Below are 19,001 nucleotides of genomic sequence, written 5' to 3' on the forward strand. Positions count from 1 at the left end.
CTTTCCCAGTGACAGTAGGGGCAGCAAGGCACGTATTGTATTGTTGCCATCGAGGATAACAAGATGGGGTTTTCTTCATATTGCATGAGTCTATCCCTCTACATCATGTCATCTTGCTTAAGGCGTTACACTGTTTTTAACTTAATACTCTAGATGCACGCTCGAAAGCGGTTGATGAGTGGAGTAATAGTAGTAGATGCAGGAAGGAGTCGGTCTACTTGTCTCGGACGTGATGCCTATATACATGATCATACCTAGATATTTTCTCATAACTATGCTCAATTCTGTCAATTGCTCAACAGTAATTTGTTCACCCACCGTAGAATACTTATGCTCTCGAGAGAAGCCACTAGTGAAACCTATGGCCCCCGGGTCTATCTTTATCATATTGATCTCCTGCTACTTAGTTATTTCCTTTGCTATTTACTTTGCCTTTATTTTACTTTGCATCTTTATCATAAAAATACCAAAAATATTATCTTATCATACCTATCAGATCTCACTCTCGTAAGTGGCCTTATAGGGATTGACAACCCCTATTTGCGTTGGTTGCGAGGATTTATTTGTTTTGTGCAAGTACGAGGGACTCGCGCGCATCCTCCTACTGGATTGGTACCTTGGTTCTCAAAAACTGAGGGAAATACTTACGCTACTTTGCTGCATCATCCCTTCCTCTTCGGGGAAAACCAACGCAGTGCTCAAGAGGTAGCAAGAAGGATTTCTGGCGCCGTTGCTGGGGAGGTCTACGCAAAAGTCAACATACCAAGTACCCATCACATACCCTTATCTCCCGCATTACATTATTTGCCATTTCCCTCTCGTTTTCCTCTCCCCCACTTCACCCTTGCCGTTTTATTCGCCCTCTCTCTCTATCCTCCCTCTCTTTCTCTATTTGCCTCTTTTTGCCCGCTTGCTTTTTGTTTGCTTGTGTATTAGTTTCTTTGCTTGTCACAATGGCTCAAGATAATACTAAATTGTGTGACTTCACCAATACCAACAACAATGATTTTATTAGCACTCCGATTGCTCCTCTTACCGATGGTGAATCTTGTGAAATTAATACTTCTTTGCTGAATCTTGTCATGAAAGATCCGTTTTCCGGCCTTCCTAGTGAAGATGCCGCTACCCATCTAAATAGCTTCATTGATTTGTGTGACATGCAAAAGAAGAAAGATGTGGATAATGATATTGTTAAATTGAAGCTATTTCCTTTTTCGCTTAGAGATCGTGCTAAAGCTTGGTTTTTGTCTTTGCCTAAAAATAGTATTAATTCATGGAATAAGTGCAAAGATGCTTTTATCTCTAAGTATTTTCCTCCCGCTAAGATCATCTCTCTTAGAAACTATATTATGAATTTTAAGCAACTTGATCATTAACATGTTGCACAAGCTTGGGATAGAATGAAACTAATGATACGTAATTGCCCTACTCATGGTTTCAATTTGTGGATGATTATACAAAATTTTGATGCCGGATTGAATTTTGCTTCTAGAAATCTTTTAGATTCGGCCGCGGGAAGCACTTTTATGGAAATCACTTTAGGAGAAGCTACTAAACTCCTAGATAATATTATGGTTAATTATTCTCAATGGCATACTGAAAGATCTACTAATAAAAAGGTGCATGCGAAAGAAGAAATTAATGTTTTGAGTGGAAAGATGGATGAACTTATGAAATTATTTGCTAATAAGAGTGTTTCTTCTGATCCTAATGATATGCCCTTTTCTGCTTTGATTGAGAATAATAATGAATCTATGGATGTGAATTTTGTTGGTAGGAACAATTTTGGTAATAATGCGTATAGAGGAAATTTCAATCCTAGGCCATATCCTAGTAATTCCTCTAATAATTATGGTAATTCCTACAACAATTCTTATGGAAATTATAATAAGATGCCCTCTGATTTTGAATCTAATATTAAAGAATTTATTACTTCACAAAAGAATTTTAATGCTATGATTGAAGAAAAATTGCTTAAGATTGATGATTTGGCTAGGAACGTTGATAGAATTGCTCTTGATGTTGATTCTTTGAAACTTAGATCTATTCCTCCTAAGTATGATATCAATGAGTCTCTCAAAGCCATGAGAATTTCCATTGATGAGTGCAAAGAAAGAACCGCTAGGATGCGTGCTAAGAAAGATGCCTTTATAAGAGCGTGTTCTTCTAGTTCCTATGAAAATAAAGATGAAGATCTAAAAGTTATTGATGTGTCCCCTATTAAATCTTTGTTTTGCAATATGAATCTTGATAATGATGGGACTGAATATGATCCACCTTTACCTAGAAGACGTTCCAAGAATTCGGAATTTGTTGATCTTGATGCTAAATTTGATAAAAGTGGGATTGAAGAAATTAAAACCCTAGATGTTGCTAAACCCACTATTATGGATTTCAAGGAATTTAACTATGAAAATTGCTCTTTGATTGATTGTATTTCATTCTTACAATCCGTGCTAAATTCTCCTCACGCTTATAGTCAAAATAAAGCGTTTACTAAACATATCGTTGATGCCTTGATGCAATCTTATGAAGAAAAACTTGAATTGGAAGTTTCTATCCCTAGAAAACATTATGATTAGTGGGAACCAACTATTAAAATTAAAATTAAAGATCATGAATTCTATTCTTTATGTGATTTGGGTGCTATTGTTTCCACGATTCCAAAGACTTTGTGTGATTTGTTAGGTTTCCGTGATTTTGATGATTGCTCTCTAAACTTGCACCTTGCGGATTCCACTATTAAGAAACCTATGGGAAGAATTAATGATGTTATTATTTTTGCAAATATGAATTATGTGCTCATAGATTTTATTGTTCTTGACATAGATTGAAATCCTTCATGTCCTATTATTCTTGGCAGACCTTTCCTTAGAACGATTGGTGCAATTATTGATATGAAGGAAGGAAATATTAGATTCCAATTTCCATTAAGGAAAGGCATGGAACACTTTCCTAGAAATAAAATTAAATTACCTTATGAATCTATTATGAGAGCCACTTATGGATTGCCTACCAAAGATGGCAATACCTAGATCTATTCTTGCTTGTTATGCCTAGCTAGGGGCGTTAAACGATAGCGCTTGTTGGGAGGCAACCCAATTTTATTTTTTTCCTTGCTTTTTGCTCCTGTTTAGTAATAAATAATTTATCTAGCCTCTGTTTTGGTTGTGTTTTTTGTGTTTAATTAGTGTTTGTGCCAAGTAGAACCGTTGGGAAGACTTGGGGAAAGTCTTGTTGAACTTGCTGTAAAAAACAGAAACTTTAGCGCTCACGAGAACTGCTGCCATTTTTATTTGGAAAGTGATATTTAGTTAATTATTTTTGAAGATTACTAATAGATAAATTCCTCACGTTCAGCAATTTATTTTAGAATTTTTGGGGTTCCAGATCTTGCGCTAGCTACAGATTACTACAGACTGTTCTGTTTTTGACAGATTCTGTTTTTCGTGTGTTGTTTGCTTATTTTGATGAATCTATGGCTAGTAAAATAGTTTATAAACCATAGAGAAGTTGGAATACAGTAGGTATAACACCAATATAAATCAAGAGTGAGTTCATTACAGTATGTTGAAGTGGTCTTTTATTATCTTTCGCTAACGGAGCTCACGAGATTTTCTACTTTAAGTTTTGTGTTGTGAAGTTTTCAAGTTTTGGGTAAAGATTTGATGGATTATGGAACAGGAGTGGCAAGAGCCTAAGCTTGGGGATGCCCATGGCACCCCCCAAGATAATCTAAGGACACCTAAAAGCCAAAGCTTGGGGATGCCCCAGAAGGCATCCCCTCTTTTGTCTACTTCTATCGGTAACTTTACTTGGAGCTATATTTTTATTCGCCACATGATATGTGTTTTGCTTGGAGCGTCTTGTATTATTTGAGTCTTTATTTATTAGTTTACCACAATCATCCTTTCTGTCCACACCTTTTGAGAGAGCCATACATGATTTAGAATTTGTTAGAATACTCTATGTGCTTCGCTTATATCTTTTGAGTTATATAATTTTGCTCTAGTGCTTCACTTATATCTTTTAGAGCACGGTGGTGGATTTGTTTTATAGAAAATATTGGTCTCTCATGCTTCACTTAGATTATTTTGAGAGTCTTAAATAGCATGGTAATTTTGTTTAAATCCTAATATGCTAGGTATTCAAGAATAAAAATTCTCTTATGAGTGTGTTGAATACTATGATAAGTTTGATACTTGATAGTTGTTTTGAGATATAAAGATGGTGATATTAAAGTTGTGCTAGTTGAGTAGTTGTGAATTTGAGAAATACTTGTGTTGAAGTTTGTGATTCCCGTAGCATGCACGTAAGTTGAACCGTTATGTGATGAAGTCGGAGCATGATTTATTTTTTGATTGCCTTCCTTATGAGTGGCGGTCGGGGCCGAGCGATCATCTTTTCCTACCAATCTATCCCCCTAGGAGCATGCACGTAATACTTTGCTCTGATAACTTGTAGATTTTTGCAATAGGTATATGAGTTCTTTATGACTAATGTTGAGTCCATGGACTATACGCACTCTCAGCCTTCCACCTTTGCTAGTCTCTCTAATACCGCGCACCTTTTGCCGGTATCATACACCCACCATATATCTTCCTCAAAACAGCCACCATACCTACCTATTATGGCATTTCCATAGCCATTCCGAGATATATTGCCATGCAACTTTCCACCGTTCCGTTTATTATGACACACCCCATCATTGTCATATTGCTTAGCATGATCATGTAGTTGACATTGTGTGTGTGGCAAAGCCACCATTCATAATTCTTTCATACATGTCACTCGTGAGTCATTGCATATCCCGGTACACCGCCGGAGGCATTCATATAGAGTCATATTTTGTTCTAAGTATCGAGTTGTAATTGTTGAGTTGTAAGAAAAATAAAAGTGCGATGATCATCATTATTAGAGCATTGTCCCAGTGAGGAAAGGATGATGGAGACTATGATTCCCCCACAAGTCGGGATGAGACTCCGGAAGAAAAATAAAAAAAGGAGAAAAAGAAAAGAGGCCATAAAAAAAGAGAAAACGCCCAAATAAAAAAATGAGAGAAAAAGAGAGAAGGGACAATGTTACTATCCTTTTACCACACTTGTGCTTCAAAGTAGCACCATGATCTTCATAGTAGAGAGTCTCTCATGTTATCACTTTCATATACTAGTGGGAATTTTTCATTATAGAACTTGGCTTGTATATTCCAATGATGGGCTTCCTCAAAATGCCCTAGGTCTTCATGAGCAAGCAAGTTGGATGCACACCCACTTAGTTTCTTTTTGAGCTTTCATATACTTATAGCTCTAGTGCATCTATTGCATGGCAATCCCTACTCACTCACATTGATATCTATTGATGGGCATCTCCATAGCCCGTTGATACGCCTAGTTGATGTGAGACTGTCTTCTCCCTTTTTGTCTTCTCCACAACCACCACTCTATTCCACCTATAGTGCTATATCCATGGCTCACACTCATGTATTGCGTGAAGATTGAAAAAGTTTTGAGAATGTCAAAAGTATGAAACAATTGCTTGGCTTGTCATTGGGGGTTGTGCATGATTTAAATATTTTGTGTGGTGAAGATAGAGCATAGCCAGACTATATGATTTTGTAGGGATAACTTTCTTTAGCCATGTTATTTTGAGAAGACATAATTGCTTTGTTAGTATGCTAGAACTATTATTATTTTTATGTCAATATGAACTTTTGTCTTGAATCTTTCGGATCTGAATATTCCTTCCACAATTAATAAGAATTACATTAAAATTATGCCAAGTAGCACTCCGCATCAAAAATTCTGTTTTTATCATTTACCTACTCGAGGATGAGCAGGAATTAAGCTTGGGGATGCTTGATACGTCTCCAACGTATCTATAATTTTTGATTGCTCCATGCTATATTATCTACTGTTTTGGACATTATTGTGCTTTATTATCCACTTTTATATTATTTTTGGGACTAACCTATTAACCGGAGGCCCAGCCCAGAATTGTTGTTTTTGCATGTTTTAGGGTTTCGAAGAAAAGGAATATCAAACGGAGTCAAACGGAATGAAACCTTCGAGAACATGATTTTCTCAACGAATAAGACCAGAGAGACTTGGACCCTACGTCAAGAAATAAAACAGGAGGCCACGAGGTAGGGGGGTGCCCACCCCCACCAGGCGCGCCCTCCACCCTCGTGGGCCCCATGTTGCTCCACCGACGTACTCCATCCTCCTATATATACCTATGTACTCCCAAACGACCAGATACGGAGCCAAAACCATAATTCCACCGCCGTAACTTTCTGTATCCATGAGATCCCATCTTGGGGCCTGTTCCGGAGCTTCGCCGTAGGGGGCATCGATCACGGAGGGCTTCTACATCAACACCATAGCCTCTCCTATGAAGTGTGAGTAGTTTACCTCAGACCTACGGGTCATAGTTAGTGGCTAGATGGCTTCTTCTCTCTTTTTGGATCTCAATACAACGTTCTCCCCCTCTCTTGTGGAGAACTATTCGATGTATTCTTCTTTTTGCGGTGTGTTTGTTGAGACCGATGAATTGTGGGTTTATGATCATGTCTATCTATGAATAATATTTGAATCTTCTCTGAATTCTTTTATGTATGATTGGCTATCTTTGCACGTCTCTTCGAATTATCAGTTTGGTTTGGCCTACTAGATTGATCTTTCTTGCAATGGGAGAAGTGCTTAGCTTTGGGTTCAATCTTCTGGTGTCCTTTCCAAGTGACAGTAGGGGCAGCAAGGCACGTATTGTATTGTTGCCATCGAGGATAACAAGATGGGGTTTTCTTCATATTGCATGAGTCTATCCCTCTACATCATGCCATCTTGCTTAAGGCGTTACTCTGTTTTTAACTAAATACTCTAGATGCATGCTGGATAGCGGTCGATGAGTGGAGTAATAGTAGTAGATGCAGGCAGGAGTCGGTCTACTTGTCATGGACGTGATGCCTATATACATGATCATACCTAGATATTCTCATAACTATACTTAATTCTCTCAATTGCTCAACAGTAATTTGTTCACCCACCGTTGAATACTTATGCTCTCGAGAGAAGCCACTAGTGAAACCTATGGCCCCCGGGTCTATCTTTATCATATTGATCTCCTACTACTTAGTTATTTCCTTTGCTATCTACTTTGCCTTTATTTTACTTTGCATCTTTATCATAAAAATACCAAAAATATTATCTTATCATACCTATCAGATCTCACTCTCGTAAGTGGCCTTATAGGTATTGACAGCCCCTATTTGCGTTGGTTGCGAGGATTTATTTGTTTTTCTGCAGGTACGAGGGACTCGCACGTAGCCTCCTACTGGATTGATACCTTGGTTCTCAAAAATTGAGGGAAATACTTACGCTACTTTGCTGCATCATCCCTTCCTCTTCGGTGAAAACCAACCCAGTGCTCAAGAGGTAGCAATCGCACTCTCTAGTAAAAAATGGCAGGAAATCTCGTGAGCGCTAAAGTTTCTGTTTTTTACAGCATGATCGCAAAAACTTCCCCCAAGTCTTCCCAAAGGTTCTACTTGGCACAAACACTAATTAAAAGCATAAAAGCACATCTAGACAGAAACTGGATGAATTATTTATTACTAAACTGAACCAAAAAGCAAGAAACAAAAATAAAATTGGGTTGCCTCCCAACAAGCGCTATCATTTAACGCCCCTAGCTAGGCATAAAAAATAGATCTAGGTATTGTCATGATAATGATAAGGCAAATCGCGTAAACTTATATCATACTCCCTACATTCAGCGGAAAGTTTCCTTTGTAGCAAGTAAAAGTAATCAAAAGGGCTAAATTTAATAGGACAAAAGTCCCCAACATCAAGCTCGGGAGGTATTGATTCCTCCTTTGGCCCCTCATATTGCACAACCAATTCATCATTATAAGCATTCTTTTGGCAAAAAGTCATGAGCCTTTGTTCAAGGGAAAAACCTAACCCATTGTTTTGGATAGCAAAATTAACATTAATTTCAGAGATCCTGTCAACAAGAACATCGGTAGGAACCTTCTTTCTAATGTTTTCGTTAAAAGCAACGTGATCTAAAGATCGTAAGCGCATTATGTCCTCTTGATAAAAAAGGATTGCTTCTATGGGAGGAGGGCCAGCATCCACCCTATAATGCGCAAAAATTTCATTGGCCTCTTTTATCATAAATCTGAACTCATGAGCTAAAAAGATGGTAGCTGCTCGCTTAACAGAAGAATGCTCAATATTAGAAAATTCTAGAAAGATCCTCTGTATGAAAGGATGCATATGGGTAAATTGTCTTTCAAGTTCAACAACAAGCAACGATATAGCATCCACAAGACTACTAGTTTTATGAAGAATAGACCCGCTCATGGTGGGCAAAGCACCGGCACAAGTAAAGAAATGTTGGATAACTCTTTTTCCAATAATATTACCACTACCAATCCAAAAAAATTTAGTGTGTAAAACAGTAGGTTCTTCATGAGGATCAACAAAAGCATCCAAGTTTTCCATGTTATTACCACTATCCTTATCAATGATAACCTCCCCAATTTTAGACATGATGGCAGCAAGAGGCAAGCAAAAAGAGGCGAACAAAAAAGAGATGAGTAAAACGGCAAGGGTGAAGTGGGGGGAGGAAAATGAGAGGCAAATGGAAAATAATGTAATGCGAGGGATAAGAGTTTGTGATGGGTACTTGGCATGTCTTGACTTGTGCGTAGATCTCCCCGGCAACGGCACCAGAAATCCTTCTTGCTACCTCTTGAGCACTGCGTTGGTTTTCCCTTGAAGGGGAAAGGGTGATGTAGCAAAGTAGCGTAAGTATTTCCCTTAGTTTTTGAGAACCAAGGTATCAATCAGGTAGGAGACTACACGCAAGTCACCTCGCACCCACACAAACAAATAAGAACCTTGCAACCAATACGAGAAAGGGGTTGTCAATCCCTTCACGGCCACTTGCAAAAGTGAGATCTGATAGAGATAATAAGATAAATATTTTTGGTATTTTTATGATATAGATTGAAAGTAAAGATTGCAAAGTAAAATAGATTGGAAACTTATATGATGGAAAATAGACCCGGGGGCCATAGGTTTCACTAGTGGCTTCTCTCAAGGTAGCATAAGTATTATGGTGGGTAAACAAATTACTGTCGAGCAATTGATAGAAAAGTGCATAATTATGAGAATATCTAGGCATGATCATGTATATAGGCATCAGGTCCGCGACAAGTAGACCGAAACGATTCTGCATCTACTACTATTACTCCACACATCGACCGCTATCCAGCATGCATCTAGAGTATTAAGTTCATAAGAACAAAGTAACGCATTAGGCAAGATGACATGATGTAGAGGGATAAACTCAAGCAATATGATATAAACCCCATCTTCTTATCCTCGATGGCAACAATAAAATACGTGCCTTGCTGCCCCTGCTGTCACTTGGAAAGGAGACTGCAAAATTGAACCCAAAGCTAAGCACTTCTCCCATTGCAATAAAGATCAATATAGTAGGCCAAACCACACTGATAATTCGAAGCGACTTGCAAAGATAACAAATCATACATAAAAGATTTCAGAGAAGAATCAAATATTGTTCATATATAATCTTGATCATAAACCCACAATTCATCGGATCTCGATAAACACACCACAAAAAGAATTACATCGAATAGATCTCCAAGAAGATCGAGGAGAACTTTGTATTGAGATCCAAAGAGAGAGAAGAAGCCATCTAGCTAATAACTATGGACCCGAAGGTCTGTGGTAAACTACTCACACATCATCAGAGAGGCTATGGTGTTGATGTAGAAGCCCTCGATGATCGATTCCCCCTCCGGCGGAGCTCCAAAAAAGGCCCCAAGAAGGGATCTCTTGGGTACAGAAGGTTGCGGTGGTGGAAATGGGGTTTCGTGGTGCTCTTGGATGTTTTCAGGGTATATGGATATATATATATATAGGAGGAAGAAGTACGGCGGTGGAGCTGTGAGGGGCCCACGAGGGTGGGGGCGTGCCTGCCCCCCTGGGCGCGCCCCCTGCCTCGTGGCCTCCTCGCTTCTTTCTTGACGGCCACTCCAAGTCTCCTGGATCATGTTTGTTCCAAAAATAACTCTCCCGAAGGTTTCATTCCGTTTGATATTCATTTTCTGTGAAACACTGAAATAGGCAAAAAATAGCAATTTGCACTGGGCCTTTGGTTAGTAGGTTAGTCCCAAAAATAATATAAAAAGATATATTAAAGCCCATTAAACATCCAAAACAGATAATATAATAGCATGGAACAATCAAAAATTATAGATAGGTTGGAGGCGTATCACTCCCCCTTCCCCTTTATAGCCAAGAGGAGGCCAACCGCCGGCCTCCACGGTCTAAGGTAATAATGACCTTTTTCTGCATGCGGCAGTGACTCGTCAAGTCAGGCAGTTGTCGAGGCAGCATGGGGAAGCGGAGATGCCCACGTCCAATCAATCGCGATGCGTCAAACGAGGCCGTAGGCTGTTGGGGCCCACAGCGCTCCTCACTTGCCCCTTGGCTTTGCCTCGAAGCCAAGCCCGAGCGCGCCTTGGGCCCGGGGGCTACTGTCGACGTCCTGGGAATGGGGGTCCCCAGACTTGCCTGCCTGCAGCCCACGGCGTGGCTCCACCAGCGGCCCTGTACAGCCCATCTTCACCAGCAAACACTCAAGACCCTCGCGAGGGGCCAAGCCTCGTGAGGCGGACAACGCAAGACCTCCTCGGGGGCGGCCTCACCAGGCTGGCTCGCAAGGGGCGGAGAGATCAAGGCAAGGGGCACCTTGCGAGGTCCCTGTGACGCAAGCCATGACGACCAAGGCCAAGCAGGCACCAGGCGGGCGCCAGCGCGCGTAGTGTCCTCGTTTGCTCTTTGGTGCTAAAGAAGAAAGCGCAGGCGCGGAGTCCCGAGGCATCAAACAAAGGTTTCCATATTGGTGCAACGAGACCAAGACCAGCAGGACGGCATGACGGAGGTCACCGTGGAGCCCAAGACGACGTCATCACCAGAGCCTTTGGCAGGCGAAGACCATCTTTTGTCAGGATAGCCTGTACTAGTTGTCCCCCTTCAAACTGACCGTTGTGGGATCCCTTCCCGCCTAATATTTGGGAAGAGGACCCGGGCCTCTATAAATAGGGTTAGCTGCCACCTTAGGAGGGGGAAAAAGAAGGATCCTCGACCACATCAAGATCATCAAGCACAAGAGCACCTCTCCTCGGGAGGCTGATCTTCCCTTGTAACTGTTCATCCCCAGCCCAAGAGGCAATCAACCACACCACACTGGAGTAGGGTATTACACCACATCGGTGGCCCAAACCAGTATAAATCTTGTGTTCCTTTGTTCTACGAGTTCGACACGCTAAGGCTTGAGATTGTGCTGAGGGTGAGAGCTTGGGGGAGGAGAGATCTTCGTGCACACCCAAGTGTTCGAATCTCAAGGGTTTTGCCGGAACCCGAAATCCGACATAAGCCTCTTCCACAAGCAAAACATCATCAGCACCAAGACTTCATGGGTGTTAGAATCATTACAATGTAATCAAGATTATTGACTCTAGTGCAAGTGGGAGACTGAAGGAAATATGCCCTAGAGGCAATAATAAAATTGTTATATATATTTCTTTCTATCATGATAAATGTTTATTATTCATGCTAGAATTGTATTAACCGGAAACTCGATACATGTGTGAATAGATAGACAAAACATAGTGTCCCTAGTATGCCTCTACTAGACTAGCTTGTTAAACAAAGATGGTTAAGTTTCCTTACCATAGACATGTGTTGTTATTTGATGAACGTGATCACATCATTAGGAAAATAATGTGATGGACAAGACCCATCCGTTAGCTCAGCATAATGATCGTTAAGTTTTATTGCTATTGCTTTCTTCATGACTTATACATATTCCATTGACTATGAGATTATGCAACTCCCGAATACCAGAGGAACACATTGTGTGCTATCAAACGTCACAACATAATTGGGTGATTATAAAGATGCTCTACAGGTGTCTCCAAAGGTGTTTGTTGGGTTGGCATATATCGAGATTAGGATTTGTCACTCCGAGTATCGGAGAGGTATCTCTGGGCCCTCTCGGTAATCCACATCATGATAAGCATTGCAAGCAATGTGACTAATGATTTAGTTTTGGAATGAGGTATTACGAAACGAGAAAAGAGACTTACCGGTAACGAGATTGAACTAGGTATGAAGATACTGATGATCGAATCTCAGGCAAGTAACATACCGATGACAAAGGGAATTACGTATGTTGTCATTGCAGTTTGACCGATAAAGATCTTCATAGAATATGTAGGAACCAATATGAGCATCCAAGTTCTGCTATTGGTTATTGACCAGAGATGTGTCTCGGTCATGTCTACATAGTTCTCGAACCCGTTGGGTCCGCACGCTTAATGTTTGATGACGATTTGCATTATGAGTTATGTGTTTTGGTGACTGAAGATTGTTCGGAGTCCTGAATGAGATCACGGACATGACGAGGAGTCTCGAAATGGTAGAGAGGTAAATATTGATATATTGGACGATAGTATTTAGACACCAGAAATGTTTCGGAATGTATCGGGTACATATCGGAGTACCAGAGGGGTTACACGAACCCCCGGGGGAAAGATATGGGCCATAGGAGGGAGGCAAGGCAGCCCACAAGGGGGTGGTGCCCCCCCATGGGGAGTCTGAATTGGACTAGGGGAGGGGCATGTCCCCCCTTTCCTTCTCCTCCTCCCTCTCCTTCCCCCTCTCCCCTTCCGGTAAAAGGAACGGGGGCCGAATTGGACTAGGGGTCCAATTGGGACTCCTCCCACTTGGCGCGCCCTAGGCCGGCTTCCACCCCTCTCCCTCCTTTATATACGGGAGTAGGGGGCACCTCTAAGCCCATCAATTGTTCTTAGCCGTGTGCGGTGCCCCCCTCCATCGTTTACTCCTCCGGTCATATTGTCCTAGTGCTTAGGCGAAGCCCTGTGCGGATCACTTCACCATCACCGTCACCACGTCGTCGTGCTGATGAAACTCTCTCCTCAACACTTTTCTGGATCAAGAGTTCGAGGGACATCATCGAGCTAAACATGTGCTGAACTCAGAGGTGTCGTACGTTCGGTACTTGATCGGTTGAATCGAGAAGACCTTCGACTACATCAACCGCGTTAAACTAACGCTTCCGCTTTCAGTCTATGAGGGTACGTGGACACACTCTCCCCCTCTCATTGCTATGCATCTCCTAGATAGATCTTGTGTGAGCGTAGGAAATTTTTTGAAATTGCATGTTACGTTTCCAAACACGCAGACGCCAGTATGCCTCCTCGTCCGTGTAAATAACTGTAAGCTGGTCCTCCAGATCTTACCTAAGCAGCCATTCCTCGGCCGACAGGCCCGTGGCGTCTGCTCGGAGATCCAGGGCTGGATGGCTATGAGGAGAGCTTTCTTTCGCTCCCAAATGTCCTGCCCCAGGTTGGCATCCCACCCTTTCATGAATTGTCGCAAGAACTTGGCATAGAAATGCCAGGAGTCGACGACCGAGAGGGAGCGATGAGGGGTCACTCGAGCCTCGTGCCATCGTGCGGCCACCGCGAGAGTAAACCCCGGCTAATTCAGCCAGAAGGTTTCAAAGCGGAAGAGGGGTGGCTGGGGGCGCTCATTCTCCCAAGAGAGGATGAGGGGGACGTGATGGGAGCCAATCCGAGTTATCACCCGAAGTGACACTAGGGGGTAGTGGATGTCCCACTCAGGAGATATGAAGACCCGGTCGAGGACCGAGCGGGTCGGATCCACTTGGCGATTGGTCCAAGTAAACATGGCACCAACTCTATCTAGCTCGCGAAGCCCCATATCCGCGATGGAGTCATTCAACATCTGCATCCGGGGGAAGTTGACCAAATTATTGCTCTTATCTTCCTCCGACCAGATGAGGTTAAAGTCGCTGCCCACCACCACCGACAGCTGGGCAGTCGTGACCTTCCTACAGAGCTCAGTGCGGAAGGCCTCATAGCGGCGGTGATCCGCTGGTCCATAGACCGCTATGACCTCCCATTTGAAGTTTAGGGCCCGCTCAAAAATCTCCATGCTAACGAAGAACTCACCCCGGTCCATGCTTCCTACCTCAAAGGTGGCATCCTTAACACCTAGAAGGATTCCACCCGAGTGGCCCGTGCTCCCACTAGATGGGAGTCAATGCCAAGCAAATAGGTTAGAGCTCAAATGTTCGAGCTCCGAGAGGGAGAATTCTGTATGCATCATTTCTTGGATGGCCAAAATATCGATTCGCTTGTTACTCATGTACTCGATCAATTGGCGGCGCCGGTCATCTTGATCAAAGCCGCGGATGTTCCAGAAGAGGGTTCACATCACGAGATCATCAGGGGGGCTCTTGACCCAAGACTCCGGACGCGCTCTAGGCGCGGAGAGCTGCGGTGCAGGAGCGGGTGCGGCCCCGGATCTCAGCAGGATCGGCCACTGCACGTGGCTGAGTGCTCGGGGTGGCCTCGGTAGAGGAACAGGTGTGGGCCTGAAGGCGTGCACGGGTCTCGGCAAGGCGCCCATCAAGGATTTGTCGTGCGTGAATTGCCTCAGTCTGAACTAACGAGGGGCTAATCTCTCCCCTGAACATGATGGCCAAGTCCACATCCACCTTTGCGAGGTGGCCCAGCGGTGCCGACTCTAGAGCAGAAACGACCAAGTAGCGGCAGTACCCGGGATGGACGGAGTACCTGGCTCCATGTTTCGGGCAGCGGCCCGGAGCTCTGCCCACTCGGGGATAGGCAGAGTTGGGCTGCCCTCCGGCCTGGCCACCTTGATCAGTGCACTGCGGCGAGAGGACATCACCGGAGTCGAGGTTGATCTGCCCTGCCTGGAGTATGCCGCAGTCCGAGGAGGAAGTGGGGGCGGCCATAGGAGTGGTCACCACTGCCGACGACCCACCGGAGGCGATGCACGAGGAGGCCAGGGGCAGGACCGGTGCAGACATGATCCGGACTGCGACGAGAGCCAGCAGAGTCGGGGTCATGGTGGCACCAGGGGGATCGGTCACCCCCAGGTCCGGCGGGACCGGCTCATCGAGAGGAGCCGAGAGGAGCAGGTCCAAGTCAATCCCCACCACCCCAGAGGGCGCGGCCGCTGTGGGCGGGAGCTGGGCAGCAAGGGTCGAGTTGGCCTCGACGGAGAGAGTAGCGAGGATGCCGGAGGGGGTACCGTCGGGGGAGCGAGGGGACGATGCCGGGAAGACCTGAAGGCTCGCATCAGACGCGTCGCTGCCGTCAGTGGGAGGCGGAGGGGCCGAGGAGTGGGATCGGCTGGCCCCTGCACCAACCCTGGCAGCCGAGGCGGTAGGCTAGTCGTGGTGGCGACTGTCCTCGGAATCATCATCGTCCTCCTCCGAGCTGTAGTTGTGGCCGTGGCGGGGGTCTCAGTCACTGCGATGGCCCCCCATGCCACCACCATCGGGGCCACCCCCCCCCCCCAAGAAGCTGTCATCGGGGATGCGGGGGCGGCCAATGTGGTTGGGCGGCTCGGGGAAGATCCGGAGGTCGAAACCCTGGTCGTTGAAGAACACTCGAACCGTGGCTCGCAGCTTGGACGAGTCAAGGGATTTTACCTTTACTCGCACCTCCTCCTCCTCCTTGCGGAGAGAGAGCTCGTCGACCACGACCACCTTGCCGATAATGCGGGACATGTTCCGAATGACCCTCTCCGAACGAGCAATGCCGGGGAGGCCGCGATGAGGATCCATGCCGTGTCCAGCACGGCTACCGCCAAGGGGTCCCGGATAGGCACAGAGATGTCCACCACTAGCTTGTTGAGAGCTAGGGTGATGTCGCCGCTACGGGTGCCATAGCCATGGCTAACCGCATTGGGGAACACCACCGAGAACTAGTTGCCAGCCAACAGGGTGACCTGCCAATCCCAGGTGCAGTGGTAGAGGTGGTTGAACTCTGCCTCGATCATCTCCGGAGAAGCCACCCCATCACGCATGGTGACCATCGCCAGGAGCGAAGGGGAGGGTGGAGGGATGTCAGGCACCTCGATGTGGAAGTAGCCGAGGCCATCGATCCCATGCCCATACATCATCAACTCTTCCGACACCGGGCCATCTGGGCATAGGAACGCCAGATGACCGGGTCCGAGCACATGTAGCAGCACTGAGGACGCGTACATGCCACCTGAGAGTGCTCGGCGATGCCGTAGTTGAAGCATTTCGCGAGGTCGGAGGAGTGGTCTTCGGGGAGCATTGCGGTCGAAGCAGAGGCTTCCGGATCACGAGGAGGACCAGCGGGCAGGGTCGAGCCATTGTCGCGGCCCAGCCCTCTCTTCTTCTTCCACATGGCCCCCTAACGGCCCCGACCCGCACCATGTCGGAGGAGGGGAAGCTCGGTTCGCCACGCGGGGGCTGATACTGGCGGGATGGCGCAAGGGGCGCGCTCTATGGGCTGTTGCTGGGGTCGAGGAGGGGACCGGGAGCGGCCACCGCGAGCAGGGGAGCGGCGGCACTGGCTGCGCCAGTCCGTCGCCGGGAGCGGGGAGCGGGAGCGAGAACGCCCCCTGTGGTCCGCGCGACCAGGAGACCGGCACGGCGGAGAGCGACGGTCGTCGCGAGGAGTGGACCGGCGGCCATCGCGGGATGAGAGTTGCCGGCAGGGTCACGCCGGTCGTCGGCGCGACATTTCGGGCGGGCCCCCGCATCGCCACATTCGCACGGCATGCCGGCCAGGGGCAGCGGCGCAGGGAGGGAACAGAGGGAGTTGGAAGTGGGGAGGGAGGAGCGAACGAGGGTAAGGGTTGGATTGGGGAGGAGAGGACTCGATGGAGGAGGCCAAATCGGTCGACCGGAAGGACGGGCCGGCCCAGAAAGTGGCCTCCCCGGACTAGGCTGGCTTGCAGATGGCACGGCCTGTGGGAGTGGCCAAGGCCCAGACAGCACGCGGCTCACGAGAGCGCCGCCCACGGGCGCACGGCCCAGCCAGCGGGGCGGGGAACCAGCGGTCAGGGTTTCCCCTGACGCCGTGACCACCGCTGCGGCCGGTGCCGGCGCCGGCGCGGATGCCACGGCGAGCCAGGAGCGGCGCGAGGGGCCGCTGGGTGAGAATTGCAGGGCGGAGGAACCGAACGTGGCGATGAATGGACGGAAGGGGGAGCGGCGGAGAGAGACCAGAGGGCATGCCGGCGCCATGGCCGGCGGCTGGGGCGGCGCGCAAGGCGTGATGACACCAGCGGAGGGGGCGGCGGAGCGCCATGAACGGCGGGCACAACCTTGGTCGGACCGCCCCGCGATGCCCCACCCTGAGCGCGGCGACGGCGAGCGGCCCTCGATCCCAAGGCGGCCTTTTGGCGTGGCGTCGGCGGGAGGGGTGCCGCGGCCCGCCGGCGCGACTGCTGGAGGGCCGGGCAGCCACGCCGGGGTGACAGCCCTTTCTCCGCGCAGGTCACGGCCTAGCGCCCCGGGGCTCCCGGCGGACGACTGGCCGGCCAGCATCGACATCGTCGTCCTCTGCAACGTCGGCCCAACGCAACGCCGGAGCCACCGGGGAGGCCGCGTAGGGCGGGAGGAGGCCGCCGGGCAAGGCGTTAGTGGCGGCCGCGGCCGAGGCGGGGCACGTCGGAGCCAGGGCTGCCGGGGACAAGGGTGCGGGCGGCGCGGCACCGTCGGGGTCGCAGGAGCAGCTCGCGGGTTCCATCAAGTCCACTAATTCCAATGAGGACCGTTGCCGAAAATAGTGTTTTGTTTCATGTAGAGTCAAAAGAAATAGTGATTTTTTTTGTTCAACCTTTACTGGATATTCTGGGAAGTTCTTGCCTGCTTTTGTTGATGGTTTGTCTCCTGGTATAAGAATGTTATTCAGAGATATGGGATGGATTGTGTTCTTAATTTTTTCAGAACTGAGGTCCCTCTTAGGTTTGTCAAGTTGATTGCTGCTATGTTTGATGTATATACCATTCATTTCTAGAACATTTTCGTAGTTATTGCTTAACTTGCAATTTCATTATATGTATAGTTTTAGGGTCAATCAACACTGTAAATTCAAGTCAATGCCAATGGAAATTAAGTGTAATTTCAGTGTATTTGCACTGTGGTTTGAGCGATTTTACTGTATAAATTTAGGGAAATTACTACTGTAATTCATGTGCAACATTGAGTGTAATTCGCGGGGGGATTATTGTGTAAATCACAAGGAAATTACACTGTGATTCTTGTGCAACTCACTGTAAGTCGCAGCAGTTACAACGTATTTTTCAGGGCAATTTTGTTTTTTGTTAGGTTGGTTTGTCTTTGTTGGGTAACATCATTTTTCTATATAGTTTTGGGGTTTGTCAAAGTTAGGTGATAGCACTCTCTTAGTGTGAAAACTGCAAACCTACAGATTTACAGCATAATTCAACTGCACATTTACACTGTAATTCCACCGTAAAACTGTAAATGTACTACTATAAATTACAAATAAGGCTTGACAAAATTACACTAATTTACAGTGGTACTCTACAGTTCTTTTACAGTGGCAATCTGCAGTTCTTACCGTGCTAATATGCAGCAGTTTTTTCATAATTTGAAAGCGTACTCATGTAATCACAGTGCCATTTTTGTTCTACAGTTGATCTACTTTGTTTTCATGTACCACTGTTTTGTTGTTTTGGAAGTGGGTCATGAGTGCAATCGGTTTGGCCATTGTAATATTTTCACTGTATTTTTTGGAAGTCCAGTAATGCCACTCTAATATTTACACAGTATCAGTGTAAGTTCTGCGTAAATACACTGTAATCACAGATTATCTATAAGTGTAATTTACAAATAGTACGTATGTAAAATACACTGTAATTTTAGAAGTTTCAGTGCTAATTTTAACTCTGAATTGTATGTATCTAGACTGTAACTCTCAAGATATCATCGTTAGTACACTGTAATGACAGTGTAATTATCACTTCAATTTTTCTCCCAAATGACGGTGTAAGGTCAAGTTCTGGCCATAATGTCACAAGACCCGATGTATAAACTCGGAG

General features: G+C 46.0%; 1 pseudogene; it reads right to left on the reverse strand.

Annotated features, from left to right (window-relative positions):
• Positions 1 to 14,406: 14,406 nt before the first annotated feature.
• LOC147972138 (uncharacterized) lies at positions 14,407 to 16,079 on the reverse strand (annotated as a pseudogene).
• Between the last annotated feature and the right edge of the window lie 2,922 nt (positions 16,080 to 19,001).

The sequence above is a fragment of the Triticum urartu genome, chromosome 5A (genome assembly GCF_056163025.1).
Source record: "Triticum urartu cultivar PI428250 chromosome 5A, HENAU_Tu73, whole genome shotgun sequence".
Classification (NCBI taxonomy): Eukaryota; Viridiplantae; Streptophyta; class Magnoliopsida; order Poales; family Poaceae; genus Triticum; species Triticum urartu.